Genomic DNA, 17,458 nt, shown 5'->3' with positions numbered 1-17,458 from the left:
CTAAAAGTGGAAATCAGTATTTATTAGCAATAATGGATGTGCCTACTAGGTTTCCTGAAGCGATACCTTTCAGAAATATTACAACTAAGAAGATTGTGGAGGAGTTAATTAAATTTTTCACAAGATATGGTTTATCTAAGGAAATACAATCAGATCAGGGGAAAAATTTCATGTCACAACTGTTTAAGGAAGTAATGAACAGTTTCAGGATAAAACAGTTTAAGTCAACAGCTTATCATCCGGAGTCACAAGGAACATTGGAAAGGTGGCGTCAAACTTTAAAAACTATGCTAAGAGCCTACTGTCTTGATTATGCACAGGATTAGGATATGGGAATTCCATTTTTGTTATTTGCTATTAGAGACGCTCCTAATGCATCAACTGGTTTTAGCCCTTTTGAACTAGTTTATGGCCATGAGGTAAAAGGACCACTGAAATTGATTCATGAGAAATTGGTGGGTCAAAATTTCCCGGATTACATATTAAATTTCAGGGAAAGATTGAAAAGAGCATGTGAGTTGGCTAGGGAACATTTAAACATCTCACAGCAAGTGATGAAAGTGAAAGAAGATAAGAAGGCTAAAATTCATAGTTTTGTTTCTGGAGAGGAAGTATTAGTGTTGTTACCAGTACTAGGTGATTCATTAAATGCAAGCTTTAGTGGGCCTTACAGAATTGAGAAGAAATTGAGTGAAGTAAATTATTTAATAAATACTCCAGATAGAAGAAAGAAGCAGAGGGTGTGTCATGTAAATATGCTTAAAAAGTGCTTTGACAGGGAAAAGGAACAAAAAGAGGTGTTAAAGGTGGTGGATGATGTGAAAGAGGTAGAAGTGCAGGACTCTGAAATTGATTTTCCTCTAATCAAATTGGATAATGAGGGGGTGCTTGAAAATTTAAATGTAATATTGAGTTACCTTCCAAGCAAGTGTCAAAGTGATTTGGAAAGGCTATTGCAGTCACACAAACCTATTTGTGGAAATAAGTTTTGAAAAACATATTTAGCTTTACATGATGTATGATTTGAAATATCATCTTCAATAAGGTAACAACCTTATAGATTAAATCCGGCAAAGTTATCACAAGTACAAAAATAGATTGATTTCATGCTTCAAAATTATATCATAGAGTCTAGTTGAAGTAACTGGAGTTCGCCTGTTGGTACTGGTACCGAAACCGGATGGAACACAAGGACTGTGTGTGGACTATCAAAAGGTGAATGCGGTGACAAAAGCGGATTCATATCCCAAACCACGATTGAAGGATTGCATTGAGAAAGTGGGACAATCGAAATTTATCACAAAGATTGACTTGCTAAAAGAATATTGGCAGGTGCCATTGTTGGAGAGAGCAAGGAGATATCGGCTTTTGTAACGCCAAGTGGACTATATCAGTTTAAAGTCATTTGGTATGAAGAATGCACCTGCGACATTTTAAAGACTGACAAACAAAGTAATTGCGGGTCTAAGCAATTGTGCAGTTTATATTGATGATCTAATTGTTTTCAGTTAGATATGGGAGGAGCATTTACAGCATCTGGAAGAAATATTTACTCGACTACAAGAAGCTAATTTGGTGATGAACTTGGCTGGAAGTGAATTTGCAAAAGCGCAGGTTACATATCTAAGCCATACCATTGGACATGGTAAGGTGGCTCTGAGGGATGCAAAAGTCGAGGCTATCATGGATTTCCCAGTGCCTATAACAAAACGAGAAGTTTTGAGATTTCTGGGTATGAGTGGGTTTTACCAGAAATTTGAACCAAATTTTAGCCAAGTGGTTGCTCCACTGACTGAACAATTACAAAAGAACAAGAAGTTTCAATGGACACTGGAGTGTCAGAAGTCATTCGATAGTTTAAAAACTGTATTAACTACGACACCAGTGTTTGCAATAGCCAATTATGCCAAGCAGTTCAAGTTGGCTGTTGGCGCAAGCGATATAGGCATTGGGGCTGTACTGTTACAAGAAGATGACACTGGAACTGAAAAACCGATAGGGTATTTCTCACGAAAACTGAATGTACAACAGAGAAGATATTCAACAATCGGAAAAGATACTTTGAGTTTGGTGTTAGCGTTGCAGCATTTTGAAATTTATGTTGCAAACAATTCAACAGAAACAATTGTTTATACAGGCCATAATTTTTATGGTTTTTGGACAAACTTCAAGATAAAAGTGCAAGGCTTTTCAGGTGGAGTCTTTTATTACAACCATTTAATCTACATATTATACGTATTACTGGAAGAGAAAATCTGTTCGCAGATGCACTATCAAAAGTTTGAAGCTGAAAGGAAATTGGGACATTTGAAAAAAAACCTGGACACTGAACTGGAGTGATTTCTATTGATACCAAGAACTTGTATATATATATTTATGTTAATGCATGCATCTGGTAATGTCATTGTGTAATGAGTATAGGAGATAGCATGAGATGGGCTATTAAAATGAAGCCGTCTTTTAGAATTATGACAGTTCATTTTCTGATAAGGAGGGGGATGTCATGAAACTATTAATGTATATAATATTTTTGAAAACATTTTTCTTTTAAAACAGATGTTTAGTCTGCAGGTATGTCTTAATTGGATTAAAGCCAGCTAGTTTGGGTGCTTTGATATGTACTAGTTTTGATATGTACGGGAGATAGTGTGCATTTGCATTTTTTGAATAGAGCATTCAAGAAGTGGGGTGAAAACTTGACGCCGATCTAGCAGGTATCAAGCCGTACATTTATATTACTAATAAAATTGGTACTATGAAAGGGTTTTCATTGTTAAAAGGTGGAGTTCAAAGAGGCTGGTGAGAGAATGAGAATTTGAATTCAATCAGTGGTGGTAGGTATAACTTCAGTAGTTTCCTGGTGTGCAGAGCAGAGGCGATGTAAGATCAAATGGCAGCTGCAAGCCTCCAACTGACCCCACAGTGAAAATAACTTTGTTTTGAATTTATAAGGTGAAAATGCTTTGCCTGGTGTTTGACTAAGTCTATGGGTTGCTGTTGCCTTATTGGAGATGAGTTTGGGAATTTGTTAAAAGTTATGATAGTAGTAATTTGTAGCCATGTGTACATATATTTTAACCTGTGTAAATTAATAAAATGTTTCATTTAGTTTAATGCAAACCTCGAGAGCTAGTGGTCTGATTCCTGAATTTAAGGTCGCATCTCAAACATAACACTCAAAATTATTGGTTATGACAGTTGTTTAAAGTTTCCCTCTGGGATTTTTAAAAAATAACTCCGCTATACCAACTGCATCGGTCATAACAGGCAGTACGTGGTAATCAGCAGGAGATTTGCTTGCCCATGTTTGGCCTGATGCCATGAGACTTCATGAAGTCCAAAGTCGATGTTGAGGACTCCCAGGGCAACTCCTTCCCAACTGTATACCACTATGCCGCCACCTCTGCTGGGTCTCTCCTGCCGGTGGGACAGGGCATACCCAGGGATGGTGATGGTGGTGTCAGGGACATTATCTGTAAGGTATGCTTCCATGAGGATGACTATGTCAGGCTGTTGCTTGACTAGTCTGTGAGACAGCTCTCCTAATTTTGGCACAAGCCCCTAGATGTCAGTAAGGAGGACTTTGCAGTGTCGACAGGGCTGAGATTGCTGTTGTTGTTTCCGGTGTCTAGGCTGATGCCAGGTAATCCATCCGGTTTCATTCCTTTTTTATGACTTTGTAGTGGTTTGTTACAACAGAGTGGCTTGTTAGGCCATTTCAGAGGACATTTAAGAGTCAATCACATTGCTGTCAGTCTGGAGTCACATGCAGGCCAGACCAGGTAAGGATGACTGATTTCCTTCTCTAAAGAACATTAGTGAACCAGATGGGTTTTTACAACAATCGACAATGGTTTCATGGTCATCATTAGACTTTTAATTCCAGATTTTTATTGAATTCAAATTCCTCACCTGCTGTCGAACCGGGGTCCCCAGATCTTTACCCTGTGTCTCTGGATTACTATTCCAGCAACAATACCACTATGCCATCGCCTCCACTCTTGCTACGGTGTTCAATAATGTGTGATCAATAATATGTATCAGTATCTTTGCCATTTTTGCAGGAGGTGAAGGAGTTTTTTTGAGGGCGTCATGAAGCTGTAAGGGAGAACAGTCCATGCAGTGGATGTACATAAGAACATAAGAGATAGGAGCAGATGTAGGCCATTCGCCCCTCGAGCCTGCTCCGCCATTCATTAAGATTATGGTTGATCGGTTTGTGTTTTGAATTCCACAATCCCATCTCCCCCCGATAACCTTTGATTCCCTTGTCTAACAAGAATCTATCTATCTCCACCTTAAAAATATTCAATCACCCACCTCAACCACCTTCTGAGGGAGACAGTTCCAAAATTGCACAAAAAAAAATTCTCCTCATCTCTGTCCTAAAAGGGCAACCCCTAATTTTACTCACTCACAAGAGGAAACGTCCTCTCCACGTCACTTTGTCAAGACCGATCAGGATCTTATAAAATTCAATCAAATTACCCCTCAGTCTTCTAAACTCCAGTGGAAACAAGCCCAGTCTGTCCAACCTCTCCTCATAAGACAGCCCGCTCATTCCAAGTATCAATCTAGTAAACCTCCTCTGAACCACCTCCAATGCATTTACACCCTTCCTCAAACAAGGAGACCAAAACTGCACATAGTATTCGAGATGCGGTCTCACCAATACCCTATATAACTGAAGTATAAAATCCTTACTTTTATGTTCAATTCCTCATAATAAAGGATAGCATTCCATTATCCTTCTTAAATACTTGCTGTACCTGCATATTAACGTTTTGTGACTCATATATTAGAACACCTAGATCCCTCTGCAGATCGGAATTCTGCAGTCATTCTCTGTTTAAGTACTACTCTGCTTTTTTATTCTTCTTGCCAAAATTAACAACTTCACATTATACTCCATTTGCCAGATCTTTGCCCACTCACTCAATCTATCTTTATCCATCTGCAACCTCCTTATGTACACTTCGCAACATACTTTACAGCCTATCTTTGTGTCGTCTGCAAATTTAGCCACCATTCCATCACTTCCCTCATCTAAGTCATTGATGTAAATTGTAAAAAGTTGAGACCCCAGCCCAGACACCTGTGGGATTGCACTCGTCACATCCTGCCGATCAGAAAAAGACCCATTTATGCATACTCTCTGTTTTCTGCCAGCTTGCCAATCTTCTATCCATGCTAATATGTTACCCCCTACACCATAAGCTTTTATTTTCTGCAAAAACCTTCGATGTGGCACCTTTCCAAATGCCTTCTGGAAATCCAAGTACAGTAGGTTCCCCATGTTACTCCTTCAAAAAATTCCAATACATTATTTAAACATGATTTCCCTTTCACAAAACTATGCTGACTCTTCCTGATTACCTTGAGCTTTTCTAAGTGCCCAGCTATAACCTCCTTCATGATCAATTCCTCACAACAAACATCAAGCTAACTGTGTTGGTTGATTATATTACGGGCACCTCAAAGAGTGCTTTGAATACAGTGTAGAAGTTGGCAAAGGTACTTTAGCAGCTGCATATTCATCGTCCACCAAATCTACATTGTCTTCTTAATGAAGGTATTATTGATGCAGCTATAATCCGGCAGACTATGCTAATGCAGTATGCTTTGGCTGGTTGTGGGACACTGCAAGATGCAACCGGGTGTTTCAATCTCTGCTTTAATGAATGATTAGCATGCTTGATAAGGATTCTGAATATTAAGTGATTGCAGCCAGTACTTCATTAACGGTATGCTAAAGTCAGGAATTTGGTGCATGTGGGAATTCTGTGCATAGGTTGGAGGAGGTGCTGCTTTTCATTCTTTTAGTTTTAGGAGATGCGACCACTTTATTTTCCAACTAACATCAGTAAAAAGCAAATTATCTGATCATTACCATGTTACTATCTGTTGGAGTTTGTTGTATGCAAACTGGCTGCCGTGTTTCCTAGATTACAGCAGTGACTTCACTTCAAGGAGCTCAAGAGGGATTACAAAGGTTGGAGAACCGTGAAACCCCTCTTTGAGTCCCTGACACACTGGTGGGAAGCGATCAAGGGAAACATCAAGAGGTTTTTCATCCTCAAAGGCACCCAGAAAGCTAGAAAGGAACAGAGGGAAATGTCTCGACTCCAGAAAAACATGCAGAATCTGCTCCGGCTGCAGTCGATGGGGGTCGATGTCAAGGAGGAACTCCAAGAGGTGAAGAGCCAGCAAGCCTCGCACTTTGCCTCGGAGGCCTCCAAGATCATCTTCCGTTCCAGAGTCCGCTCCGTGGAGCAGGATGAGACGTGCTCACGTTTCTTCTTCCAAAAGGTACACAAAGAGAGCTCTGTGATCAGCAGCCTGAAGGAAGAAGACGGCTCAGTAAAGTCATCGCAGTCCGACATTTTGAGGATCAGCAAATCCTTTTATGCCGGATTGTATGACGTGAAGCCCACGGACAGCACAGCCTCCCAGTCCTTCCTGTCCTCTATCACGGAGGTCTTAGACAACAGTACGCGGGAGAGCCTGGACAAACCGCTAACTCCTGACGAACTGACTAAGGCCCTTGAGTCCTTCGAGAAGAGTAAAACTCCTGGAAGCGACGGCTTGCCGGCGGAGTTGTATTTGGCTCTGTGGGACTTGATCGGCCCAGACCTGCTAGAAGTGTACGAGAGTCTGCTCCTGGCTGGTAGTATGTCAGAATCCACGAGGAAAGGCATCATCACCCTCATCTACAAGCACAAGGGGGGAAGGGAGGAAATTAGAAATTGGCGACCCATTTCACTGTTGAATGTGGACTATAAGATTCTGTCCAAGGTCATCGCCAATCGGGTCAAATCCGCTCTGGAATTGGTGATTCACCCTGACCAGACCTGCACTGTGCCAGGCAGGAAGATCTCTGACAGCCTCGCGCTGCTCAGGGATACGATTGCCTATGTACAGGACAGGGGTGTGGATACCTGCCTCATCAGCTTGGATCAGGAGAAGACCTTTGACAGAATATCGCACACCTACATGGTGGATGTGCTCTCCAAAATGGGGTTTGGGGAGGGAATTCGAAATTGGATCCAACTGCTCTACACTAACATCAGTAGCGCAGTCTCAATCAATGGGTGGGAAACAGATAGCTTTCCAATTAAATCTGGAGTCAGGCAGGGCTGTCCTCTCTCGCCTGTTCTTTTCGTGTGTTGCATAGAACCCTTTGCTGAGTCCATCAGGAAGGATCCGGGCATAAGAGGAGTGACGATCCCAGGCAGTGGAGGCACTCAGGTAAAAGCCTCCCTGTACATGGATGATGTCGCCGTCTTCTGCTCGGACCCGCTGTCGGTGCGCAGACTGATCCACATCTGCGACCAGTTCGAACTGGCCTCGGGAGCCAAGGTAAATCGTGGGAAGAGCGAGGCCATGTTCTTTGGGAACTGGTCTGACCGATCCTTTGTCCCCTTCACTGACAGGGCTGACGGCCTGAAGGTGCTGGGGATATGGTTCGGAGGGACCAGGGCATGTGTTAGAAACTGGAAGGAGCAAGTGTCTATGGTGAAAAGGAAACTGGGCATGTGGGAGCGACGCTCCCTCTCCATTGCGGGTAAGAACCTGGTCATCAGGTGTGAGGCACTCTCGCTGTTGCTGTTGCTGTTGCAGGTCTGGCCCATTCCACACTCCTGCGTGGTGGCGATCACTCGAGCCATCTTCCGCTTTATCTGGAGGTCAAAAATGGATCGTGTCCGCAGGGACGCGATGTACAAGCCTCTAGATAAAGGGGGAAAAAACGTGCCCAACATCGCCCTCATACTAATGGCCACCTTTGTGTGTGGCTGCATCAAGCGGTGCGTAGACCCTCAGTACGCAAACACCAAGTGTCACTATGTGCTGAGGTTCTACCTGTCCCCGGTGTTGCGAAGGATGGGTATGGCCACGCTGCCACAGAACGCTCCAAGTAGTTGGACCGTGCCGTACCACCTGTCCCTTGTGGAAAAATTTATGCAGAAAAACACCTTTGACCACAAGTCCATCAGGCAGTACGTCAGTAGGTCAGCACGTAACGTCTTAGAGGCCCTGAGGGAAAAGGAGAGGGTGGATCCTGTGGGATGGTTCCCCGAGCAGACTGTCAAAGTCATTTGGCAGATTGCCTCATCGCCAGAACTTTCCAACAAGCACCAAGACGTGGCTTGGCTGGTGGTGAGAAAGGCCCTCCCCGTCAGATCCTTCCTACACGCCAGGAGTCTCACCCCCTCTGCACGTTGCCCTCGAGGTGGCTGTGGTGGGGAAGAGACCGTTGTTCACCTCCTTGTGGATTGTGCCTTTGCAAAGAAGGTCTGGAGAGAGATGCAGTGGTTGCTGTCGAGGTTCATCCTGAGCAGTTCTGTGACACAGGACTCTGTGCTCTACTGGCTGTTCCCAGGGACACACACCGAGACAAACATCAACTGCAGCTGGAGGATCATCAACTCGGTGAAAGACGCGCTTTGGTCTGCCCGAAACTTGTTGGTCTTCCAGCACAAAGAGTTGTCCCCGACCGAGTGTTGCGGACTGGCACAATCCAAAGTCCAGGACTACGTGCTGAGGGACGCACTAAAGCTTGGGGCAGCTGCTGCAAAGGCACAATGGGGAAGGGTCGCTGTCTAAGACCTTTCTGCCAGGGACTAGGAACTGTTTAAATCCCCTCGGGCTGTACAGCTCAAAATGAAAGGCTGTAAATGATTGTAATATTGTTTGTACTAATGCACCTGGTGATACATTTTGTAAAAGTTGAACCGGATTGTACCCTTGTAATGGTGTTTTTGAAATGGTTTGGAATGTGGTTGAAGATATTTTATGAATAAAGTATATTTTTGCAAAAAAAAAGTGACTTCACTTCAAAGTGCTTCATTGGCTGGAAAGCACTTTGGGATGCCCTGAACTCTTGAAAGTGCTTAAGAAATGCAAGAATTTCTTACTTCTGCTTCATGCATATTCTGTTGTCTTGCACCTCTGATGCTTGCCAGTGGTGATAATGTGTGAGGTAAGCTATCTAATACTCCTGCGTACTACCCCTACAGAGGTGTAAATTGGATGTCACATCCGCTGCTTCTCATTGGTGGGGTGGGAGAGTGAAGGACTGGTGTTCTTTTGACACCTGTAGCATCTGGTCATGAGCTGGGTCTAGAACTACTTCTAGTGCTTCTGTGCATTGGCTTGTTAATCTTGCCTGCCATTTCTCCCTTCTTCAGTTATCTGAGTGGTTGGTTAAGTGGTATCACTAAGAAATAGCTGTTTCACCTATGTCTCTATCTGTCACACCCTTAGCCACCAGTTAGGAGTGTGAAATCCACCATATTCAAGAGGGCACAGATATAAAGTGATTTGCAAAAGAAGCAAATGTGACATGAGAAAAAACTTTTTCACGCGAGTGGTTCAGGTCTGGAATGCACTGCCTGGAAGTGTGGTGGAGTCAAGTTCAATCGAGGCATTCAAGAGGGCATTAGATGATTATTTGAATAGAAACAATGTGCAGGGGTATGGGGAAAAGGCAGGGCAATAGCACTAGGTCGTAATGCTCATTTGGTGAGCCGGTGCAGACATGATGGGCCAAATAGCCTCCTGTGCCATTAAAATTCAGTGATTCTGTGATAACTCCAGTAGCTGGTGAGTGTTTTTCTTTTGTTTCTAAGCTAGGAATTGCTGTTTGGCGTTACTTTAATTACTAGCTAATTAATTAATGAAATAATCAAATAAATAAACAAGGTGAGATAAATATGGTAGGAGAGGCAGTGTGGGAGTTTGTGGAAAGATTTGAAATCCCAGACAGCCATATCTGCGTTAAGTGTCTGCACTTAAGGAACTTCAGCGCAGGGTTGTTGATCTGGAGTCCAGCCCAAGCTGTAGACATTGCGAAGCATTTGGAGTGGGGCTGGTGGGGTGTTGGGGGGGGGGGGGGGGGGGGGGGGGGGCAGATGTGGGGAGTTATCTGGAAATTTTGTTTTCAGGAGGCAGCCACGATCCTTATCTTAAGTAGAACTATAAAATTGTGGGAGACAGGAGGATGTGACCACAAGTCAGGCAGGAATAAGGATCCAGGATGTACTGATGGAGTAGCCTTTGCTCTTGAATTTGACTAATGGTACAAGACATTTAGTACCTGTGTGGATGAAAAGGACTGCAGGGTGGATGGGCAAACTGACCATAGCACCACAATGCAGAAGGCCATTCGACTGAGGGGAATGAAAAGGAATGTGTTAGTGACAGTGCACAGTATAGTCAGGGGAATAGATACTGTTCTCTACGGCTGCAAATGTGAGCTCGAAGGCTGTGTTGCCTGCATGTTGCCAAGGTTAAAGATATCTTCTTGCAGTTGGAGATGAACTTGGTATGGGAGGGGGAGAATCCAGTTCTCATGGTCCAGGTAGGAACCAACAACATAGGTAAACTAGGAACAATGTTCTGCAGAGAGAGTTTTAGGGGAGGAGCTAGGGTTCAAATTAAAACACAGAACCTCAATAGTAATAATCTCTGGATTGCTACCTGATCTACAAGCCAATTGGCACAGAATCAAGCAGATTAGAGAATTAAACATGTGGCTCAAAGAGTGGTGTGGGAAGAAAAGGTATTGAGTCATGGGAAACTGGCACCAGTACTGGGGAAAGAGGGAGCTGTTCTGTTAGGATAGGTTCCACTTTAACCAGGCTGGGATCTGCGTCCAAGTGAATCGTATCACTAAGGGTGTGGGTAGAGCTTTAAGTAGAAAGGTTGGGGGAGGGGACGGATCAGGTGAGGGGAAATTTAAATGTCCTAAAGAGAAAAGTTGTAGCAATAGAGCAGTGTAGCGATTTATGTAAAGCGAAGCAGAGTGGGGCAGGAAGGGACAGAGAGTTTAACTGTAATAGGGCATCATGCAATGAACAGTGGTTAAAAAAATAAAATTAAAGGCTTTTTATATGAAAGCACGAAGAACCCATAACAAGATTGATAACCTAGTGGCACAAATAGAGATAAATGGGTTTGATATACTCGCTGTTATAACATTGCTCCAAGGTAACCAAGGTTGGGGAATAAATATTCCAGAGTACTTTAAATTTCAAAGAGCCAGAATAGAAGAGCAGAAGTAGTAGCCCTTTATTAGTAGTAATAAAGGATAACATAAAGACAGATGTAAGAAAGGATCTTGGCTTGGAAGATCAAGAAGTAGAATCAGAATGGGTGGAAATTAGGAATAACAAGGGTCAGAAAAGGCTGGTGAAAGCAGTTTATAGGTGCCCTAACAAAAGTTATACCATTGGGCAGAGCATTAAGCTAAAAGTAATTGGATCTTGTAACAAAGGCAATGTAAGAACCACAGGAGACTTTAATATTCATATAGACTGGACAAATCAAGTTGGACAAATCAAATTGTGAAAGGTGGCCTGAAAGATGACTTTTTAGAATGTTTTTGCAATAGTTCCCCAGAACAATACAATGTAGAACCAACTAGAGATAAAGCTCTTTCATTTCTAATATTGAGTAATGAGGTAGGGTTAATTAGTAAAAGGTCCTTTGGGAAAAAGTGATCATGATACTACTGAATTCCATAATAAGTTTGAGAGTCACAAGCTTAAGTCCAAAGCAAGAATGATAAAAAACAAAGCCAATTACGTATGAGGGAAGAGCTGGAAAAGGCTGATTGGGTAAATAGACTAAAAGGTATGATGGTGAATCAACAGTCATTGTTGACTAATTAAAATTTTCAACAAAGGATCCATCCATCCATCAAATTCTCTACCCCAGAGGAATGTGGAGGCTCAGCCATTGAGTGTGTTCAAAGCAAAGGTCAATAGACTCCTAGATATCAATGACATATGAAGACAATGACATATGAAGATAGCGTGGGAAGGTGGCATTGAGATAGAAGATCAGCCATGACCTAGTTAAACGGTGGAGCAGGCTCGAGGGGCTGAAAGGCCTACTCCTGCTCCTATGTTCCTATGGCTTACTCAGGAAATTAAGAATGGTATTAGAGTAAAAGAATTAGATTAAAATTACTAATGTTACAAAGAACAGTAGTAAGCCTTAGGATTGGGAGAGTGTTAGGAAGTAGCAAAGGAAAACCAAAAAGTTGATGAAAAGGAAAAAAAATAGGATGGGAGTATGAGAGTATACGAGCCAGGAAAATAAAAAACAGACTGTAAGAGTTTTAAAAAGTATACTTAAAGGAGAGCAGTTCAAGTAAACATTTGTCCCTTAGAAGCAGGGGCAGGAGAAATTATCATGGGGAATGAGAAAAGGGCAGAGACCTCGAACAAATATTTTGTGTTTGTCTTCAAAGTAGAAAACACAGATTACATACCAGAAGTAGAGGGTAACCAAGGGGTTCATAAGGCATGGAACTTAAATATTAATATCAGCAGACAAAAATCATTAGAGAAAATTAAGGAACTTAAAACTACCAAATCCCCAGGACCTGATGGCCTACACTCTTGGGTTCTAAAAGAGGTAGCTGCAGAGATAGCGGATGCATTAATTGTGATTTGCCAAAATTACCTAGATTCTTGAAAGGTCCCAGCAGATTGAAAGTTTGCAAATGTAACACTACTATTCAAGAAAGGAGAGAGGAAGAAAAGGGGAACAGCAGGACAGCTGACCTGAAATCAGTCATCGGAAAAATGCTGGAATCTATAAAGGGTGTCTTATCAATGTACTTAGAAAATTGAAGAATGTTAAGAGTCAATATGGTTTTACAAAATTGAAATTGTGATTGATAAATTTATTAGAGTTTTTAAGGTAGATAAAGGGGAGCCAGTAGATGCTGTTTACTTGGATTTCCAAAAAGGCATTTGATTAAGTGCCACATGAAAGGTTAATACACAAGATGAAGGCTCATGGAGATGGGGGTGATATATTAGCATGAATGAATAATTGGTTAATGGACAGGAAACAGAGAGTAGGGATAAATGGAGCATTTTCAAGTTGGCAGGCTGTAACCAGTGGAATGTTGCAAGGATCAGGGCTTCAGTTATTTACAACCTTAATTATGGCCTAGTCAAAGAGACAAAGAATAATGTATCCAAGTTTGCTGCTGGTAGAAAGCTAGGTGGGAATGTAAGCTATGAGGACACAAAGGCTGCAAAGAGATATAAACAAATTAAGTGAGTGGGCAACAACATGGCAAATGGAGTATATTGTGGGGAAGTGTGAGATTATTCAGTTTGGTAGTAAGAATAGAAAAGCAAATATTTTGCTTTTAAATTATGATGTTCAGAGGGACTTTGGTGTACTTGTACAAGGAACCCAAAGTTAGCATGCAGGTACAGTAAGCAATAGAAAGGCAAATGGCAGGTCGAATTTTATTGCAAGGGGACTGGAGTACAAGAGCAAAAAAGTTTTGCGACAATTACACAGAGCTTTGGTGAGACCACACCTGCACTGTGCAGTTTTAGTTTCAATGTCTAAGGAGGGATATACCTGTCTTGGAAGTAAGATGGTGTGGTTCACTGATTTGATTCCTGGGACAAGAGAGTTGTCCTGTAATGAGAGGCTGAATAAATTGAGCAAATACTCCCTGAAGTTTAGAAGAATTAAAGGTGATCTCAGATTAACATTCCAGATTCTGAAGGCGCTTGACAGGGTAGATAAGGAGAGCTTCTTTCCAGGCTGGAGAATCTGGAACAGGAGGACACAGCCTTAGGGTAGGGGGTCAAGGATTTAGAACTGAGATGAAGAGAAATTTCTTCACTCAAAGAGCTGTGAATCTTTGAAATTCTTAACCCCAGAAGGTTCCGTATGTTCTATTGTTGAAAATATTCAAGGCTAATATAGACAGTGGAGTTGAGGCAGAAAATCAGTTACAATTGTATTGAATGTCAGAGCAGGCTGCTGGGGCTGTATGGTCTACTGCTGCTCCTATTCCTATGTCCTTATCCTTCTCAATGTTTCTTTAGCCTTTGACTACACCATCCACCTCCCTTGCCTCTTCTTCATCATTCAGGTGAGTGGCATTGGTGTGGTTTGGAGGTAGATGCTACCCAGGCCATGGTGACAGACGAGGAAACTCTGTCGCTAGAAGGGTTCAAAATTGACAAGGAGGAAGTGTTGAATAGACTGTTGGTACTTAAAGTTGACAAGGCACCAGGACCAGATGAGATGCATCTAAGGATATTGAAGGAAGTGAGAGTAGAAATTGCAGGGGCACTGGCCATAATCTTTCAGTCTTCCCTAGGCTCAGGGGAGGTGCCAGAGAACTGGAGAATTGCAAAGACCATAAGACGTAGGAGTAGAAATTAGACCTTTCGGCCCATCGAGTCTGCTCCGCCATTCAATCATGGCTGATAAGTTTCTCAACCCCATTCTCCCGCCTTCTCCCCGTAACCTTTGATCCCCTTACCAATCAAGAACCTATCTATCTCGGTCTTAAATACACTCAATGACCTGGCCTCCACAGCCTTCTATGGTAATGAATTCCATAGATTCACCACTCTCTGGCTAAAGAAGTTTCTCCTCATCTCTGTTCTAAAAGGCCTTCCCTTTACTCTGAGGCTGGGCCCTCGGGTCCTAGTCTCTCCTACTAATGGAAACATCTTCCCCACGTCCACTCTATCCAGGCCTTTCAGTATTCTGTAAGTTTCAATCAGATCCCCCCATATCCTTCTAAACTCCATCGAGTATAGACCCAGAGTCCTCAAACGTTCCTCATATGTTAAGCCCTTCATTCCTGAGATCGTTCTCGTGAAACTCCTCTGGACCCTCTCCAGGGCCAGCACATCATTCCTGAGATACGGGGCCCAAAATTGCTCACAATATTCTAAATGTGGTCTGACCAGAGCCTTATAAAGCCTCAGCAGCACATCCCTGCTTTTATATTCTAGTCCTCTCGAAATAAATGCCAACATTGCATTTGCCTTCCTAACTATCGACTCAACCTGCAAGTTAACCTTAAGAGAATCCTGGACTAGGACTCCTGAGTCTCTTTGCACTCCAGATTTCTGAATTCTCTCCCCATTTAGAAAATAGTCTATGCCTCTATTCTTCCTACCAAAGTGCATGACCTCACACTTCCCCACAATGTATTCCATCTGCCACTTCTTTGCCCATTCTCCTAACCTGTCCAAATCCTTCTGCAGCCCCCCCGCCTCCTCAATACTACCTGTCCCTCCACCTATCCTTGTATCATCTGCAAACTTAGCCAGGATGCCCTCAGTTCCTTCATCTAGATCATTAATGTATAAAGTGAAAAGTTGTGGTCCCAACACTGACCCCTGCGGAACTCCACTAGTCACCGGCCGCCACCCTTATCCCCACTCTCTGCCTCCTGCCAGACAGCCAATCTTCTATCCATGCTAGTACCTTGCCTCTAACACCATGGGCTCTTATCTTACTGAGCAGCCTCCTGTGCGGCACCTTGTCAAAGGCCTTCTGGAAGTCCAAGTAGATAACATCCAATGGCTCTCCTTTGTCTAACCTACTCGTTACCTCCTCAAAGAATTCTAACAGATTTGTCAGGCATGACCTCCCCTTGATGAAACCATGCTGACTTTGCCCGATTTTACCATGCACTTCCAAGTATTCTGAAATCTCATCCTTAATAAAGGACTTTAAAATCTTACCAACGACCGAGGTCAGGCTAATCGGCCTGTAATTTCCTGTCTTTTGCCTCACTCCCTTCTTAAACAGGGGGGTTACATTAGCGATTTTCCAGTCCTCTGGGACCCTCCCTGACTCCAGTGATTCCTGAAAGATCACCACTAACGCCTCCACTATCTCTTCAGCTATCTCCTTCAGAACTCTGGGGTGTAATCCATCTGGTCCAGGTGATTTATCCACCTTCAGACCTTTCAGTTTCCTAGCCCCTTCTCCTTGGTAATGGCCACCATACTCACCTCTGCCCCCCGACTCTCTTGAACTTTGGGGATGTCACTCGTGCCTTCCACTGTGAAGACTGACGCAAAGTACCTATTCAGTTCCACCCTCCATTTCTTTGTTCCCCACTACTACTTCTCCAGCGTCATTTTCCAGCGGCCCAATGTCCACTTTTGCCTCTCTCTTACCCTTTATATATCTAAAAAAACTCTTGCAATCTTCTTTTATATTACTGGCTAGTTTACCCTCATATTTAATCTTCTCTCTCCTTATTTCTTTTTTAGTTGTCCTCTGTTGGTCTTTGTAGGCTTCCCAATCCCTTGGTTTCCCACTGCTCTTCGCCGCATTGTATGCTTTCTCTTAAGCTTTTATGCTGTCCCTGACTTCCCTTGTCAGCCACGGTTGCCTCGTCCTCCCTTTAGTATGCTTCTTCTTCCTAGGGATGAATTTTTGCTGTGTCTCCCAAATTACTCCCAGAAACTCCTGCCATTGCTGTTCCACTGTCTTTCTTGCTAGGCTCATCTCTCAGTCAATTCTGGCCAGCTCCTCCCACATGCCTCTGTAGTTGTCTTTATTCAACTGTAATACCGTTACATCTGATTCCAGCTTTTTCCTCTCAAATTGCAGGGTAAATTCTATCATATTATGGTCACTTCCTCCTAAGGGTTCCTTCACCTTAAGCTCCCTTATCAAATCTGCCTCATTACACATCACTAAATCTAGAATTGCCTGTTCCCTAGTGGGCTCCACCACAAGCTGCTCCAAAAAGCCATCTCGTAGACATTCCACAAATTCCTTTTCTTGGGATCCACTACCAACCTGATTTCCCCAGTCTATCTGCATATTGAAATCCCCCATGATCACTGTAACCTTGCCTTTTTTACACACCTTTTCTATCTCCTGGTGTATCTCGTGCCCCACATCCTGACTACTGTTCGGAGGCCTGTACATAACTCCCATTATGGTTTTTTAACCTTTGCAGTTCCTCAACTCTACCCACACAGATTCTACATCATCTGACCCTACATAATTTCTTGCTTTCGATTTAATTTCATTTCTTACTAACAAAGCAAGTTAGTAAGAACTTGCTAACTTCTTAGCCCCTCTGCCAACCTGCCTTTCTTTTCGATAGGATGTATATCCTTGGATATTTAGCTCCCAGTCCTGATCCCCTTGCAGCCATGTCTCCGTAATGCCCATCACATCATACCTGCCAATTTCAATCTGCGCCACAAGCTCAGTTACCTTATTATTATTCCCTTGTTCAAAAAAGGTTGTAAGGATAAGCCCAGCAACTACAGACCAGTCAGTTTAACTTCATTCTTGATTCTAGAAACAATTATTCGGGATAGAATTATTAGTCACAGGAAAAATATGGGTTGATAAGAAAGAGCCAGCATGGATTTCTAAAAGGGAACTCGTCTTTAACTAATTTGCTGGAGTCTTTTGAAGAAGGTAACAGAAAAGGTCGATGAGAGTAATGCTGTTGATGGGGTGTACATGGACTTTCAAAAGGCACTTGACACAGTGCTGCACAACAGACTTGTGAGATGGGTATTGCTCATGGAATAGAAGGGACAGTAGCAACATGGATACAAAATAGGCTGAAAAATAGGAAGCAGAGAGTAATGGTCAATGGATATTTTTCAGGCTGGAGGAAAGTTTGTAGTGGAGT

At 42.8% G+C, this 17,458-nt stretch overlaps 1 protein-coding gene and 1 long non-coding RNA gene across 2 annotated transcripts in view; one reads left to right on the top strand and one right to left on the bottom strand.

Moving 5' to 3' along the window:
* Nucleotides 1–3,118, top strand: part of LOC144678758 (uncharacterized) — a 41,901-nt gene extending 38,783 nt beyond the window's left edge. The window contains exon 4 of the long non-coding RNA XR_013576175.1: nt 1,513–3,118. This is a non-coding gene — a long non-coding RNA (uncharacterized LOC144678758). The remainder of the gene's footprint in view (nt 1–1,512) is intronic.
* Nucleotides 1–17,458, bottom strand: part of cobl (cordon-bleu WH2 repeat protein) — a 536,382-nt gene that overhangs the window by 9,097 nt on the left and 509,827 nt on the right. The gene's annotated exons all lie outside the window — the stretch shown is intronic.

This window comes from Cetorhinus maximus, chromosome 3 (genome assembly GCF_964194155.1).
Source record: "Cetorhinus maximus chromosome 3, sCetMax3.hap1.1, whole genome shotgun sequence".
NCBI classification, from domain to species: domain Eukaryota; kingdom Metazoa; phylum Chordata; class Chondrichthyes; order Lamniformes; family Cetorhinidae; genus Cetorhinus; species Cetorhinus maximus.
The sequence above is the reverse complement of the archived record's forward strand: the minus strand, read 5'-3'. Positions and strand labels throughout refer to the sequence as shown.